We start from the raw sequence: 15222 nt of genomic DNA, 5'->3' as shown, positions 1-15222 counted from the left end.
GGATGAGGACGGGAAGAGGTCCTGCTCGCCACACTTCCAGGGCAGGGAAGGGGACAGTCCGCTCCAGCGGGCACGGGACGGCCGCCTGCGGACAGGCGGGCCAGGGGCTCGGGTGCCAGCGGCAGGACATGCAGCCCTTCTGCTCCGGTCGCCAGCAGCCACCCAGAATGTCGCGCCCGCCCCTCTTCCCGTCACAGAGTCACCGGGAGGCCGGAGAGTGTTTTTGAATAAACATTTGTCAAATCTACCCGATTGTGTTTCTATGGATGTGTATTGAAAAAAAAAATCCAGGGGAATTGTACAGATTTACACGATGCTATTTAGGGTAAGCTATCACTGAACTAAGAAAAAGAAAAGTGTGCTTCCGGCCTTGGGGATGTAGCTCAGTGGTAGAGCGCATGCTTTGCATGTATGAGGCCCCGGGTTCGATCCCCGGCATCTCCAACTAAGCAGATAACTCTCTAAAACAGAGTTCAGGCTTTTTTCCCCCTGCAATTCTTAAAAGTTTCATGCATTACTTAAGCGGTCTTTCGGAGACTTTTAGGTTAGCTATAGGGAATTACTCCGGACATGTGAATGGTTCACCAAACCCTTCAAAATACACTTAAAAATATGAGTTAAACATATGAAAACCTTGTAAACACTTTAAGGTTTGTAATACTCTAAGTCCTTCACTCTGACTTTCTTTCTTCTTCCCTGTTTCCATTTGAAGCGACGCGCTGGACAGTAGAGTATGCCATGGGCTAGGCCTAAGCTCAGACAGGATGGGTTCTCAAGAGAAGTTAGGAAGAGGCTTCTTCTAAGGAGGGGGACTGATTCTGAAGGAAAAGTGCCTGCTTCCTGTGCACGAGGCTGCAGGATACGTAGACTCATTTTCTTAATTTTCTCTGCTCTGTGTGCCCTATCAGCAGACAAAGGAGTTGTCATTATATTTTATATGAACCCGTTTTAATAAGAAATAATAACAATCCATAACACTTCTTTTCCTACTAAGCGCACAGTAAGTTAAGTGCGATTGTCATTACTATTTTTACCACCATAACAACTTCCATTGTCACTACCACGTAGTGCCTAACTCTCCCAAGGACCATCCATAAGGCAAAAAAAAAAAAAAGCGAGAGATAAATTTGATTACATAAAAATTAAAGATTTCTTTTCAGTAAAGGATATCTTAGACAATATTAACAGACTGAGAAGGTTTTTGTAATATTTCAAAGCAACAATGACATCATTCTAAAATATTCCAAAACAAGCAAATATCAACAATAAACCTGCAAACTCTTGACGTTATTCAGGTTTCTAACTTTTGCAGTCTTAGTGGTATAACCTGAAATTTCATTGTTATTTGATTTATATTTCTCTGAATACCAAGGAGTTTGAACACTGCTTCACATCCTTGTTAGCCGCTTGCGTCTTTTCATTTGGAATGTCTGTTGATATCTTTTGCTCATCTCATTATTTGACTTTTTGTTGTAGTTTTTGGTTGCACTGCCTGCTGAAGTGCAGAATAGTGCAGCCATCCTACAGAGAAATCTGCCACTATGTAGGCAAAAAAGTAAACACAACCCCTACACCAAATGTGAGAGACACAAAGGTTCTCTGCCACTTACCCCTCCCAGGAAGGCCTTTTTGCCCCAGGTGATGGGAGTGCAGTTAGGAGAGAGACTTCAGCTGTCACAGGCTTCAGGAATTGTCTCAGCTGCTGCAGGTCCTGCCCGTCTGGGACAGCTCCCATCCAGCATCTGACAGAGGAGGGGTATGAAGGCCCTCTCATTTAGGCTCAAAGGGAAGGACGCAGATGGCCGTTTTAGTTCAGAACGCCCCGTGGGGTGGGCTGCCTCACAGCTGCTCCCCCGACTCACTCTTACCTCTGTCCCCTGCCTGCTGATCCTGCCTGATCCCAAAGGTACTCCCTAGTGTCCATCCTGCTCAGTAAGCATGATCTCGAGGTCTGCTCCCGAGAATCTAATCTGACACCAAGCCACTACGCCCCTGTGTATATATCCTGGAAAATTCTCACACTATCTGTATAGGGACATGTGATTGGAGGAATCTGAGATAAGAAAGGACAGTGGGATTTTAAAAAAACACACATACATAAATACGGAAGGAGCCTTCTGAAATGAATGAGGATAGTGTGCCGTGAGGAAGAGAGTGATTATCTCAAAGCTCCCCCCTGAAGTAAAATAAAAACGGAATTCAAAATTGATGCTCTACAGTGATTTTCAAGATGCAAAAGACATTTTTTGATGAAAATAAAAATCAAAAATAAATTTAAAGATTATGGAAAAAATGTTTATTTCCTGGTCAATGAGGCTTTCCTGAATAAGACAAAAAGTTACTGACTTAAAGTAAAATGCTGATACATTTGGTCAGGAATTTTTAAAAATACATACTTTTATTACAGAAGTTGTGAACTAACAACACAATCATGCACATGTGTAGAATTCCCATACAACAACCTTTCACCAACACACCATACCATTGTGGAACGTTTGTTACAAATTACAAGAGAATATTATCAAACTATTACCACTAACTATGGTTTATAACATACATTTGGTCAGGAATTTTTTAAGTTTTGGGAATTTTCAAGCATATACAAAGGAAGAGAGCATACTATAATGAATACCCACATACCCGTCACATAGCTTCAGCATTTATCATCATTTTTTGGTCCTTGTTTCATCTTTATTCACTTATACTTTTTATTTGTTCTTTTTTCCCTTGCAGTATAAATGAAATTCCAGGAATTATAACAATTTTACCCAAAAATATTTTAGCATGTGTAACTTATATTATAAACATTGTTTCAAACATTACCATAAACATATTAAAACCAGGAAAAATTACCAAATCTTTATTAATATAATGTTCAATTCATGTTCAATTGTTTAAAAAAGTAGTTTTCCAGTTAATTTGTTTGAATAAGGGCCCAAACATGTTGCGTTTGTCTGTTAATCCTTATGTGCCATTTAATCTGTATCAGTCCCAGACCGCTTTATAACCATGCCGTTTTGTGGAGGGTCAGATTGGCCAAGAGAATTTCTCACATTCTGGATTTGGCTGATTGCATCTTTACGGCATCATTAGACATATTTCTCCATCATCAGTATTTACTGTAAACAGATGGTTTCATCTGTTTGATTAGACAAACCTTCAATTTTTGGCACAAACATTTCATTGGTTAGTGCTGGATATGTTCTCTTTCACTGTCTCAAGTCACATGATGTACAGCCATCTCACTTTTAGTGGTAGGAAATGGTCCTTGGTTTCAGGTGATGCCACCTGACCCACCGCTCTGTGGTCCCCCATACAAGTTTTTCTCGTGGTTGTTGCAACCATTGATGGCTATGGCCTAGATGCATGATAGCAATGCCAGTTGCAAAATCTCTACTCTCTAATTTTATCTCTCCTCCTATATTTATTAACTGTGATTCCTCTATGAAGATCATCAATTATATGTCTGCTCTGAAGTACATTCCATGAGGAAGAGGTATGATAAATCCTTGATTCTTTTTCTTCATTTGTCAATTTTCAGAATTAGTTGATAGTCAAGTAATCTCCAAAGGTTGAATATGGGAAGGCAATTTTTTCTGTGTGTATGTATGTTAAAGTTACAGTCAGGTATCTTACTAAAGTCTCTATTTGTAATGACTTTTCCATTTTGAAGGGTGGATTCCAGACAGATAATCCTACTAAGCTATAAAATTAGATTTACCCCTTCTCCAATTTCTTTTTCATGTCTAAATGCCTGGATTAATACCACCATTACAATATTAAAAAGTAGTGAAAATAATATATATCCTTGACTTGTCACAAAACCATTTAAATCTTCTATTTGGCCACAAAATATTTTAAAGATACTTAAACAGGGGCCATAAAAACCTACTAACAGTATATGTTGCATAGAATTTTTCTAGAATAAAAAAATAATTCTTAGAAATTAATAAGTTAAACAAGGCCAACTTTCCTTTCTCTAGCATTATATATTCTACCAATGTTTCAGACCATCTCCTAGACTAGGCAAGGCAGTTTTGAGTTCTGGATTGGTTAACATGTAGGTGTTTGTGGGATGCTTGTTTGTGTTGGAGGTAGTAGAACTGGTCGTCCAGTCAAGGCATTTTCTTGAACAAGTGATACTTAGAAGCTTGGCCTCTCACTCTCCCAGTGAGCTCTTTAATTTCCGGCTAAACTGTGGTGGATTTATTCAACCTGCGAATGGTCACTCCCTGTATTACTCCGTTCAGGCTTGCAATGTGAAGGGCACCATGGAGAGAGGGCCCCTTGTTCTGCGGACGCAGGCACCCCACAGTAGGACCTGGGCCATGGGTTACATAGCTGGATACTTTGAAATAGCAGAAGTCGGAAGCTCAGAAGGAGGAAGTCCACGATTTTTCCTGCTAGTCCACCTTCAGTGTATTCTTTAAGAACTCTTCTGAATTCAAAAGAATATGAATGATCCTAAGGGTCTGTTAATTAAAAAAAAATTGTATTGTATTTTTTTGAAGATACATAGATCACAAAAAATGTTACAGTAAAAAATATAAAAGGTTCCCACATACCCCACACCCCACCCCACCCCACTCCTCCCACATCACCAACCTCTTTTATCATTGTGACACATTCAGTGCATTTGGTGAGTGCATTTTGGAGCACTGCTGCGCCACATGGTTTTTGGTTTACATTGTAGTTTACACTCTCCCCAGTACATTCAGTGGGTTATGGCAGAATATATAATGTCCAGTATCTATCACTACAATATCATGTAGGACAACTCCAAGTCCCAAAAATGCCCCCGCATCTCATCTCTTCTTCCCTCTCCCTGCCCTCAGCAACTGCCGTGGCCACTGTCTCCAGACCAATGCTATAGTTTCTTCCATTACTGGTCACAAAAGTTCTATAGTAGAATAAAGGGTCAACCACCACACCAGAGAACAGAGAGTACCTACAGCTCCAAGCAGGAGAATCGCATCCATCAACCATGTGGGTCTAAGGATATAGAGGTGGAGTGGACATCACCATCCCAGGATCCACAGGATGGAGGAAGAAAAATGGATTAGAGTGGACTTACTGTTATTCTACTATAGAACTTTTGTGACTAGTAACAGAAAAAAACTGTAGCATTGATCTGTTAATTTTTAATGTTCTCTCTTTTTTGTTTTTGTTTTTTTCCCCTCAGAAATCCCATGGTACAGTATCCAATGAAGACGGGTGGGCTAATTTGCAAACATGTTTATTAAACAGACTTCAGGAGTTCCTGTTTGGTGGGAACTGGTGGATGCTGGAGGTAGTGCCCTCGAGGTAGAATTGGGTACTGAGGTTGTCAGTGCAGCCCTAGAAAACAGAAAACGGAACGTTCACAGCCCCCAAAGGCCGCCGGGGCTGCCAGGGGTTGAACCTGGAGCCTCACGTTTGCTAAGCTCGCGCTCTACCACTGAATCACACACCCAGCACCACGCCGACCGCTTGGCGCTCTTTTTGAGACTTGGTCATTATTTCTTCGCCTCAAAGCTTGAGGGAACTGCAGAAGATATGCGAACCTAATTCCTCTATCTGTGAAACAGCAGAGCTGGGCTCTGCGCAGTGGCCTCATGTAAAAGCGACGGAATGAGATGCCAAAGGAAGGAAGGAGGCAGGTGAAGGCTCTCAGTGCGTGGGCCTTGACCCCCAGCCCTACTTCCTGCCCTTTCCTAGGGCAGGGTCCCAGCCGCCGCTGCAGGAAGCGGGCCCGCGGGGTACCCACCGCTCAGAGGTGCCAAGAGCGCGGGGCTCTGGGGGTCCTCGCCTGACGCGCTCAAGTCCCCGCGCCAGCCCCACCTGCCTTGGACCAAAGATCCTCAAATTTTCCTCGTCTCTGGAAGCCAAAAACGGCCCCTGAAGGTTTCGAGGTGATGGCAGTGAAAGTCCCTGCGAGCTCACGCTGTCCTGGATCAACCACAGGGACAAACTGGAAAGAGGGGCTCCGCCGAGAGGCGCGACCTTGGGGCCACGTGGGCATCCTGAGCAGCGCTGACTGCTTCCCGCGACCTCCTCGCGGTCCGCTCCGCTGCGGAGCCAGCAGGTGGGGTTAAATAAAAAAAAAAAAAAAAAAGGAGCAGAGCTGGCAGCGCGGTCCGGCCAGGATGCTTATGAATGCTGCGGTCTGTAAAGGATGCGTGGTTCTTCCGATTCGTGGTTCTTCGGAAGGCTTTTTGGGAACAAGCTTCTCATTTTAAACGTCTGTGCCCGCCCGCCCCGCAAATCTAGAAACTTAGATTTCTTGCGCCTCCATGCAGTCTCTGAAATAATTCATACTTCATAATGTTTTCATAATGAAAACTTCAAAGAAGGAGAATGATATAACTTAAACCCTGTTTAGTTATTTAGCTATTGTTAGTATTTTACTCCATTTGCTTTATCATTTGTTTGTTCCCTCTCTCCCATTTAAGGGTAAGTCACATACATCATGGTCATTCCCCCTAAATACTTGAAGGAATAACCACAATAATAATGTAAACCTTAGTGAATTAAACCTTGATGCAATCTGCAGTCTCTGTGCCCATTTGACCCACTGACCACGTAATATCCACTAGCACAAGATCTCGTCTAGGATCAGGCATTGTATTTAGTTGGCACGTCTTTTTAGTCCCCTGTAAACTGGACTTTTCCACAGCCTTTCTTTGTCTTTTGTGACGTTGACTCTTTTGAAGAATAAAATCACTGAAACTTATTTATTTGTTTATATACACACCTGAGCATTGCCTGAATTAATCTTTACTAAGATGCTTGCAAAATGGTGATTTTTCCAAACCAGCCCTCTTACCACATTTATTATCTCCCTTCTCTCTGATATATTTCTTTAATTATCAATTTATCAATTTATGGACGCATGGATTTCTATTGTTTCAATAGTTTAAAATTGATTACTAAACTTAGCTTGGTGCTCAAATAGTCGCAAATTTGGCCAACAGGAGCCCCTTAACTGGGTTCTTGTGTCGGTTTGAAATGCCTTCATCATCGTTTACTTCCTTACTTTCTTAACCACTCTTTATTTATTCCCTCTTTTCTAGGCTGAGTATGTGTCATGTCCAGTAAATAAACAGTCAACACTGGGAGAAATGAAGGAATTGACCATCAGAAAGAGAATTGTTTCTTTTGTAAGTCCTCAACTTTTACTATAAATTTATCTTTTATGTTTGTTCATGTATGAATGATAAACATGAATAAGATTTTTTAAATAAAAAAAGAATAAGAATTTAGACTGAAAGTGTTGTTTTTTTTCTAATTGATTTTCCCCTTGGTCTAGTGTACTCCTCACAGAACAAACAGGGGTGAGGGAAAGAAAGTCTTTCATTTACAAAATAAATATGTAAATATATATTTAAAAATATCACAACATAATGATGAATGAAAGAAGCTAACCTAGTATATAATTAGCATATTTCAAAAACTGCCAAAACTAATACATGAGAAGTCAAGATAATTATCCTTATGTCCCTGCCATGTGCCTTGCCCTGTGGCAGAGGAGCAAAGGATCTCCTGTCAGTCTTTGGGAAGAAAAACATTGTTTTGATGACGCCTCGACTGGGCCATTTTCCTGGCCTCAAAACCATGAGTGGAAAATTCCCATCGTTTAAGCTGAACCATTTCTTGATATTTGCTTGAGCAAGCTAAGACACTAAAACAGGAAAGTGCTATACTGAAGGCATTATCCTATTATCTTCTAGTTCATAATATTTTATTGAGAAGTGCAATGTTACTCTATTTTTCAATATTTTGTATATCATGTGTGTTGCAGATTGAATCATGTACCCCACAAAAAACATGTTCAAGTCTTAATCCATGTCCCTGTACATATGAACCTATTTGTAAACAGGAACTCTTGAAGAAATTATTAGTTAAAGTGTAGCCAAATTGAATCATGAAGGGCCTTAACCCATGCTACCAGAGGCCTTATAAAGACAGAAAGTTTTGATACAGACAGTGGAAGCCAGAAACTAAAGGAAGCCACAGAGGAGAGAGAGGTGGTCATGTGGTGAGGACTGCCGTCACCAAAACACCATCAACTCTGGGAGAAGTGTGGCTTTGCTGACATCTTGATTTTGGAATTTGAGCCTTCCAAATAATGAGAAAATAAAATCTTCTTGCTTAATCCAACCCACAGTGTGGTATTTGTCATAGCAGCTCTGACAAATTAAAGCAATGTGCTTCTTCTCTCCTCACCTCCAAATCCAGAAGCTTTTAGAATCTTCACTTCATTATTGGTTGTACTGGGTTGAGCTTTGGATACAAATCCTTTATCTGATATATGTTTTGCAAATATTTTCTCCCAGTCCATGGCTTGTCTTTTTCAATCTCTTAACAGTGTCTTTACAGAGCAGAAGTTTTAATGAAGTCCAAATTATCAATTTTTTTTTCATGGATCGTTACTTTTGGTGTTGCATCTAAAAAATCACCACCAAAGCAAATGTTCCATAGATTTTACCTATGTTATCTTCTGGAACTTGTATAGTTTTGTACTTGTAGGCATATAATCCATTTAGAGATAATTTTTGTAGAAGTTGCAAGGTCTATGCCTACATTCTTTTTTTTTCCATGTAGATGTCCAGTTGTCTGAGCACGATTTGTTGAAAAGACTATCCTTTCTCCATTGAATTGCCTTTGTTCCTCCTTTGTCAAAGATGAGTTGAATGTATTTGTGTAGGTCTTTTTTCTTGATTGTCTGTTCTGTTCCTTGATCTATTTGTCTAAATCTTTCACCAACACCACATTGTCATGATCAATTTATAGTGAGTATTGATGTTGGATAGTGTCAGACATCGGATTTTATTCATCAGTATTGCATTGGCTATTATTTTCGCCTTTTGTCTTTCCCTAAAAACTTTAAAATCAGTTGGTTTCTGTCACCATAAGCACAGGGCATTTCCAATAAAGGGCTCACCTGATCCAGCACCACAAAGGAGAAACAAGTCTCTCAGTGTAAAGGTGATTTATTGTGAATGCACAAGCAAGGAACAGGGAGACTCTTCCCCAAACCAGTTCAAAGTGAGACTGGGAACTAGGGTTTTTATAGGCAAGAGAGGGATAGGAAAGTTGAAAAACATGTATGGTGCTAGATATTCCAGGGGTCTTATGAGGAGGGTATGTGCAATTTCCCCATCCTGCATTGTCTTGAGCATGTTCAGCTCGTCCTTGATTTCAGCAGCTAATAAACCACAGTTTAAATATAGTTCTGCAGGTACAAGGCCTTCCTGGCTCCTTTCTCGGCCAACCACTCAAGGATATCAAGCATTTTCTCTCCCAGCAAAGTTACAGATTTACACCATTCTGTCTGGTTTTGCTTTTAGACTTTATCTTATTCCTGTAAGCAAAACTGAGAAGGTCTGGTTAACATCCTTCAGGGAACTAAATACAAAGAGTAAACTTCTATAATTAGATTAATAGAAAATCAGTTCAATTAGTATATTAGAATTTTCAAAGTTGCTTAAGTGAGGAAATGTTAGTGAGCACATTTTCCAGCTATCATTTCTATCTACTGTATTAGCCAAGGTTTTCAAGGGAAACAGAACTGACAGGCAATATCTCTAAGTATTATGAGTTGTTTACAAAAATTATCTCACATGTCTATGGGGATATACAAGTCCAAATTCCATAGGGAAGACTGAAAGTTGGGAATTCCGATAAAAATTTACAATGAATTCCCCAGGAGAAACTGGCTGGCCGAAGTAGAGATGGAAATTCTCTGTTCTGACTTCTGAAAGCATCACTTCTCCTTTTAAAGACTTCATCTAATTGGACTAGACTTCTCTCATTTTATCATAGATGCAATTAGCTGAAGTCTTTATGATTTTTTGTGTATAACTAACCAAATATAATCCAGACAAGTTTTAGAAATAGAAAATTAGTAGTATGGATGAAAGTGTACAAAAATAGTTGCTATTCTGTATACCATTGGCAAACAATTATAGAATGTAATAAAAACATCATTTACTATTTCAAATAGAAATACAAGTGCATACTATTAAATTTAATAAAAATCTTGTAATATAAGTATGCAGAAACATATAGTAAACTTTACTGAAATGCATTATGGAAGGCTTCAGTTAATGGATAATCATCCCATATATATGACCACAAATACTTATTATTATAAAAATGTCAATTGTCCCCCCAAATAATTTATAGATACATTATAACTCCAAACAAAATCTTAACAAGAATTTCCATGGAATTTGGTAAACTGATTCTGAAATTATTTTGGAAGAGCATATACACAAGAGATGAGATGAAATATTATGTATTTCTTCACAATACAAATCAGAGCTGGAATAATTCAGTATGGAATATTTCTACTTCCCTCTCCTGATCTCTTATCATTTTGAATTCTTGGGAACATAGTCCTTCTTTCCATCTCCTTTGTAAAATTTACCATTGAATGCAATAGGGCAAAGTACAATATTTCAAAACAAGTAAAATGTAATTTTGAGTCCAAATGGATATAAGAATTAATAAAGTACCCTTTAATGACTTAGCAAAAGGAGCATTTGTAACATTATTATCTGTTATCAAAGCTTCATGTAGAAGTGAAGACCAGAAAATCTCCATTCACATGATGACAAGCAGGAGGTGTGGTAAAATAGCCTACAGCTGTAAAAGTGTCCTGGGTCTGCAGATTCCTTTCAATTATGTTTAAAAGTGATGGCATTAGGGCACACATGAGAAAACCCTGAGAACCATGATGTGGGCTTTCACCCCCAGTGTGTAAAACATAGACCACTGGCTTGATCTAATCACACCCTGGATTAAAGTAAAGACTGAAATTAAAACTACATCCTCACTTTAGACCAAGACTATTAAAGCAGTCACTCCTTAGTGACCTAGGGCCCTACGCTACTAACAAACATTTTCAAAGCAAATTAATCAGTCTTCTAAGCAGGCTTTTCTGGTCCTTTGTGCAGACAAGGATTTATCATTTTTTATTGAATCATCTGAACTTGGGGCAGTGAGTTTTACTGCATTCTATTCTCAGCATGGAATTTATCCTAAAAAAAAAAAGTAAATCTTTTTATTTTTCAGATATGATCACATACATATACTACATATATATGTATATGAAGATATCTATTTATCTATCTATCCAGTATTTGTATCTTTTCTCTTTTTTCCTTGTCATTCTAAGGATTTGTCAATTTTGCCAATCTTCTCAAAGAACCAACTTTTGATTTTGTTGACTCTCTATTGCTTTTCTATTCTCAATTAATTTATCTCTAATAACAGCATTGCTTTTACAGTCTATTTCATCTGATATAAATATAGCTACTCCAGCTTTTTAGGGGGAAGGAGGCTGTGGTTATTGCATGTGTGGAATATCTTTTTCCAGCATTTCACTTTCAATCTATTTTTGTCCTTGGGTCTAAGGTGAGTCTCTTGTAGACAGCATGTAGATGGGATGGCTCATATTTTCTTATTCTTTCCATGAGTCTGTGTCTTTTGACTGGAGAGTTTCTTCTATTAATAATCACTGTTATTACTGTAAAGGCAGTTCTTATATCATCCATTTTGACCTTTGAGTTTTATATGTCATATCTTATTTTCACCCCTCTTTTTACATTTTTGTTTATTTTTTATGGATATAACCTTCTTTTCTAGACTCTCTTCCAAGCCCCTCTCTCCTGCCTTTTCTTTTTAGGCTGTAGCCCTCCCTTTAGTATTTCTGGAATGCTGGACTCTTGATTACAAACTCTCTCAGTTACTGTTTATCTGTGAGGGTTCTAAACTCTCCCTCATTTTTTTGAAAGGCAATCTTGCCAGATATAAGATTCTTGGCTGGAAGTTTTTCTCTTTCAGTATCTCAAATATATCCTATCATTTCTGCCATGGTTTCTGATGAGAAATCAACACTTAATCTTATTGGGCATCATTTTACTCTTGCTGCTCTCAGAATTCTCCCTTTATCTTTGGCATATGACATTCTGATTAGTATGTGTCTCAGAGTAGGTCTATTCAGATTTATTTAGATGGAAGTACATTGTGCTTCTTGGACACAGATATCTAAGTCTTTCAATAGGGTTGGGAAATTTTCTGCCATTATTTCTTCAAATATTCCTTTTGCCCCTTTTCATTTCTCTTCTCCTTCTAGGACAACCATAACGTATATTTGCATGTCTCTCACTGTCATTTAGCTTCTTGAGACCCTGCTCAATTTATTCCATTCTTTTCTTTATCTGTCCTTTTGTATGTTTGCTTTCAGAGGCCATGTCTTCAAGCTCACTAGTCTTTTCTTCTGCCTCTTCAATGCTGCTGTTATATACCTCCAGTGTATTTTTTATTTCATTTATTGTGCTTTTTACTGCACTATTTTTCTATGTATGCTTTCAAATTCTTCTTTGTGCTCACCCACAGCCTTCTTAATATGCTTAATTTTTTTTAGCCATCTCATTTAATTTATTAAGGAGATTTATTTGAACATCTATTATTAGTTGTCTCGATCACTTTATGTCATCTGGAATCTTAGTTTTTTTTTAATTTTAATTTTTAATTTATTTCTCTCCCCTTTCCCCCTCCCCCCCCCCCCCAGTTGTCTGCTCTCTGTGTCCATTCACAGCCAAATTTACTAATTGGTAGCTGAAGTCAGTGCCTGATTGTTTCTTCCTCCCCCTTTTGGGAAATGAAGCTTCCAGCTCAAGCCAGGGAGTAGCTAGCAGGGGATGGGCACTGGCCTCCATGGTGCGGGGTGCTTTACTCATGAGTCTTCACTGCAGACCAGTGGTCTCCCCCTCCATTCTTCCAAGGATGTTGCAGGATGCTCTTCTGTTCTCCTGGGCCCCCAAAACAGGTGATTTAGATAGCTCTGGCTGATCAACTGCAGCGTAGGACAAACTGACTCTTGGAGCTTATTTAGTCAGGCAAAGGGGTGCTGAGGAAAATATCAGAAATTGGTTGATTTTTTAAAAGGATATTTATTTGGGATAGGAGCTTACAGATACCAGGCCATAAAGCATAAGTTACTTCCCTCACCAAAGTCTATTTTTAATTGTTGGAGCAAGATGGCTGCTGATGTCTGTGAGGGTTCAGGCTTCCCGGGTTCCTCCCTTTCAGGGTCTTGGTTCTCTCAGGGTTCAGGGTTCCTCTCTTCCCAGGGCTTGCTTCTTCCTGGGCTCAGGGTTCCTCTCTTTCTGGGGCTTGCTTCTCTTTCCTCTGTGAGATTACATCCCGGGGCTCAGCTTAAGGCTTCAGCATCAAACTCTAACATCAAAACTCCAACATCAAAACCCCTCAACTCTGTCCTTTGCCATACCTTTTATCTGTAGTGGGTGGGACTCAATGCCCTAATGATGTGTCCCAATGAAAGCCCTAATCATAACTTAATCACGTCCAGGTACAGACCAGATTACAAACATAATCCAATATCTGTTTCGGGAATTCATAACCATATCAAACTGCTACACTCCACCCTCTGATTCCAAAAAGACATTACAATATTTTTAAAAAACCTTAAATCAGTAACAGTGCAAGTACTAAATCATATCACATTCAATTTAAAGAAATACAGTTTGTTTTGGGGCAAAGTCCTGTCTGCTATAGACCTCTGAAACTTACAAAACAATTTATCTCTTTCCAATACACAAATGGATAGACAAAGGATAAATATTTTCATTATGATAAGGAGAAATTAGGAGGGAAATATGAGTCATGGATCCTCTACAGTTCAGTAAACCTGTGGGGCATCCTCCATTCGATTTCTGCCTGAGAGTCATTCTTAAGATGATGGTTTCTTCTTCTTGGTGCCTTATGGGAACCCACCCTTTCCACATGCTTGTCCAATGGCCATTTTCTTTGTTCCACCCTTATCAAGCATCTGGGTATCAACCAAACTTCAGACCGCACACTCCAAGAGTGTTGGGGTGATTGCCACACTTTACCCAATCTTTGGATTAGAGTCTTAACCCCCCTAGTACAGTGATGTGAAGAAAACATTTCCCCTAACGTTTGGCAAACAGACTCAACGCACTCAGAGCAATGAGTTGACCACCTGGCCTTCCCTAATCCATGGGGGACAGGTCCATCCCTCTCAGACCTGTGGAGTGCTGACCTTAACTGCTATAATCCTTGGGGAATATGCTCCACCCTCTCTGTACTCTGGAGCAGCAAAACTCTTTCAGAACATCAGGTGTGAACAGCCACCCTCTTCAACTGCTGATGCAAACTCACCCTCTCTGTATACATGGTTGGAGTTCCTCTCTTGGCCCAAAGTGATGTCTTAATTCTAGATCTCAGCCTCCATGGTTTTCCTCTTAAAGCTGTTTCTCCTTCAATCTCTCCTTTCCATGTCCCTTTTATTCCAAGCTGACAGTAGGTTTGTTCATACAGTTCTCTCAAAAACTTTGGTGGTTTAGCATGCAAGAAGCAGGGGTCCAAGCCATCAGACAGTAAGACTTTCCACAAGTCTTTCCAAGAAAACTGCATCTTCAATCCTGATTTACATGTTCCAAGTTGAGTTAAGTCCTGCAATGGGCACTTTCATCTGGGAGCTTGATTTCCAGAGGCTTGGAATGTTCAGAATTAGTTTCTGTTTTCTTTGTGCCTGACAGTTCAGTCCTCACTATATCTCTCGTCTAGCATTTTGCTATAAGCTTCAAGCAGAAGCTAAGCCACATTCTCTGTATTTACTTTGGACATTTCTTTGGCTAAATGCCCAGGCTCACCATTTTCAAATTCTGCCTTCCATAAACCAGGAATTAATCTTACTAAGTTCTCTCCTCCAGTTTCCAATAATAGTTTTGTCATTTACATCTAAGGCACATAAAAAGTCTCTTTAGCATCTGTATTGTTATCAACATTCTCTTCAAAGCAATCTAGGCCTTTTCCACTAAGCATCTCACAATTCCTCCAAAAAATATCCCTTACCCATTTATCAAACTGTTCCAGCATTTTGGTAATTGCAAAAGCACTACCCCACTCCTCAGTACCAAATTCTATTTTCACGTGTTGGAGCAAGATGGCTGCCTATGTCTGCGAGGCTTCAGGCTTCCTGGGTTCCTCCCTTCCAGGATCTTTTTCTCTGTAGATTCAGAGTTCTTCTCTTCCCATGGCTTGGTTCTTCCTGGGCTCAGGGTTCCTCCCTTCCCATGGCTTGCTTCTCTTTCCTCTGTGAGCTTACTTCCCAGGGCTCTAGTTTAAGGCTTCAGCATCGAACTCCAACATCAAAATCCCCCAACTCTGTCCTTTGCCATGCCTTTT

General features: G+C 39.7%; 1 non-coding gene across 1 annotated transcript; it reads left to right on the top strand.

Annotated features, from left to right (window-relative positions):
* Positions 1-372: 372 nt before the first annotated feature.
* TRNAA-UGC (transfer RNA alanine (anticodon UGC)) lies at positions 373-444 on the top strand. The gene has a single exon. It is a non-coding gene; the product is annotated as a tRNA-Ala (tRNA).
* The last annotated feature ends 14778 nt before the right edge of the window (positions 445-15222 follow it).

Source organism: Dasypus novemcinctus, chromosome 22 (genome assembly GCF_030445035.2).
Source record: "Dasypus novemcinctus isolate mDasNov1 chromosome 22, mDasNov1.1.hap2, whole genome shotgun sequence".
Taxonomy (NCBI): domain Eukaryota; kingdom Metazoa; phylum Chordata; class Mammalia; order Cingulata; family Dasypodidae; genus Dasypus; species Dasypus novemcinctus.
The sequence above is the reverse complement of the archived record's forward strand: the minus strand, read 5'-3'. Positions and strand labels throughout refer to the sequence as shown.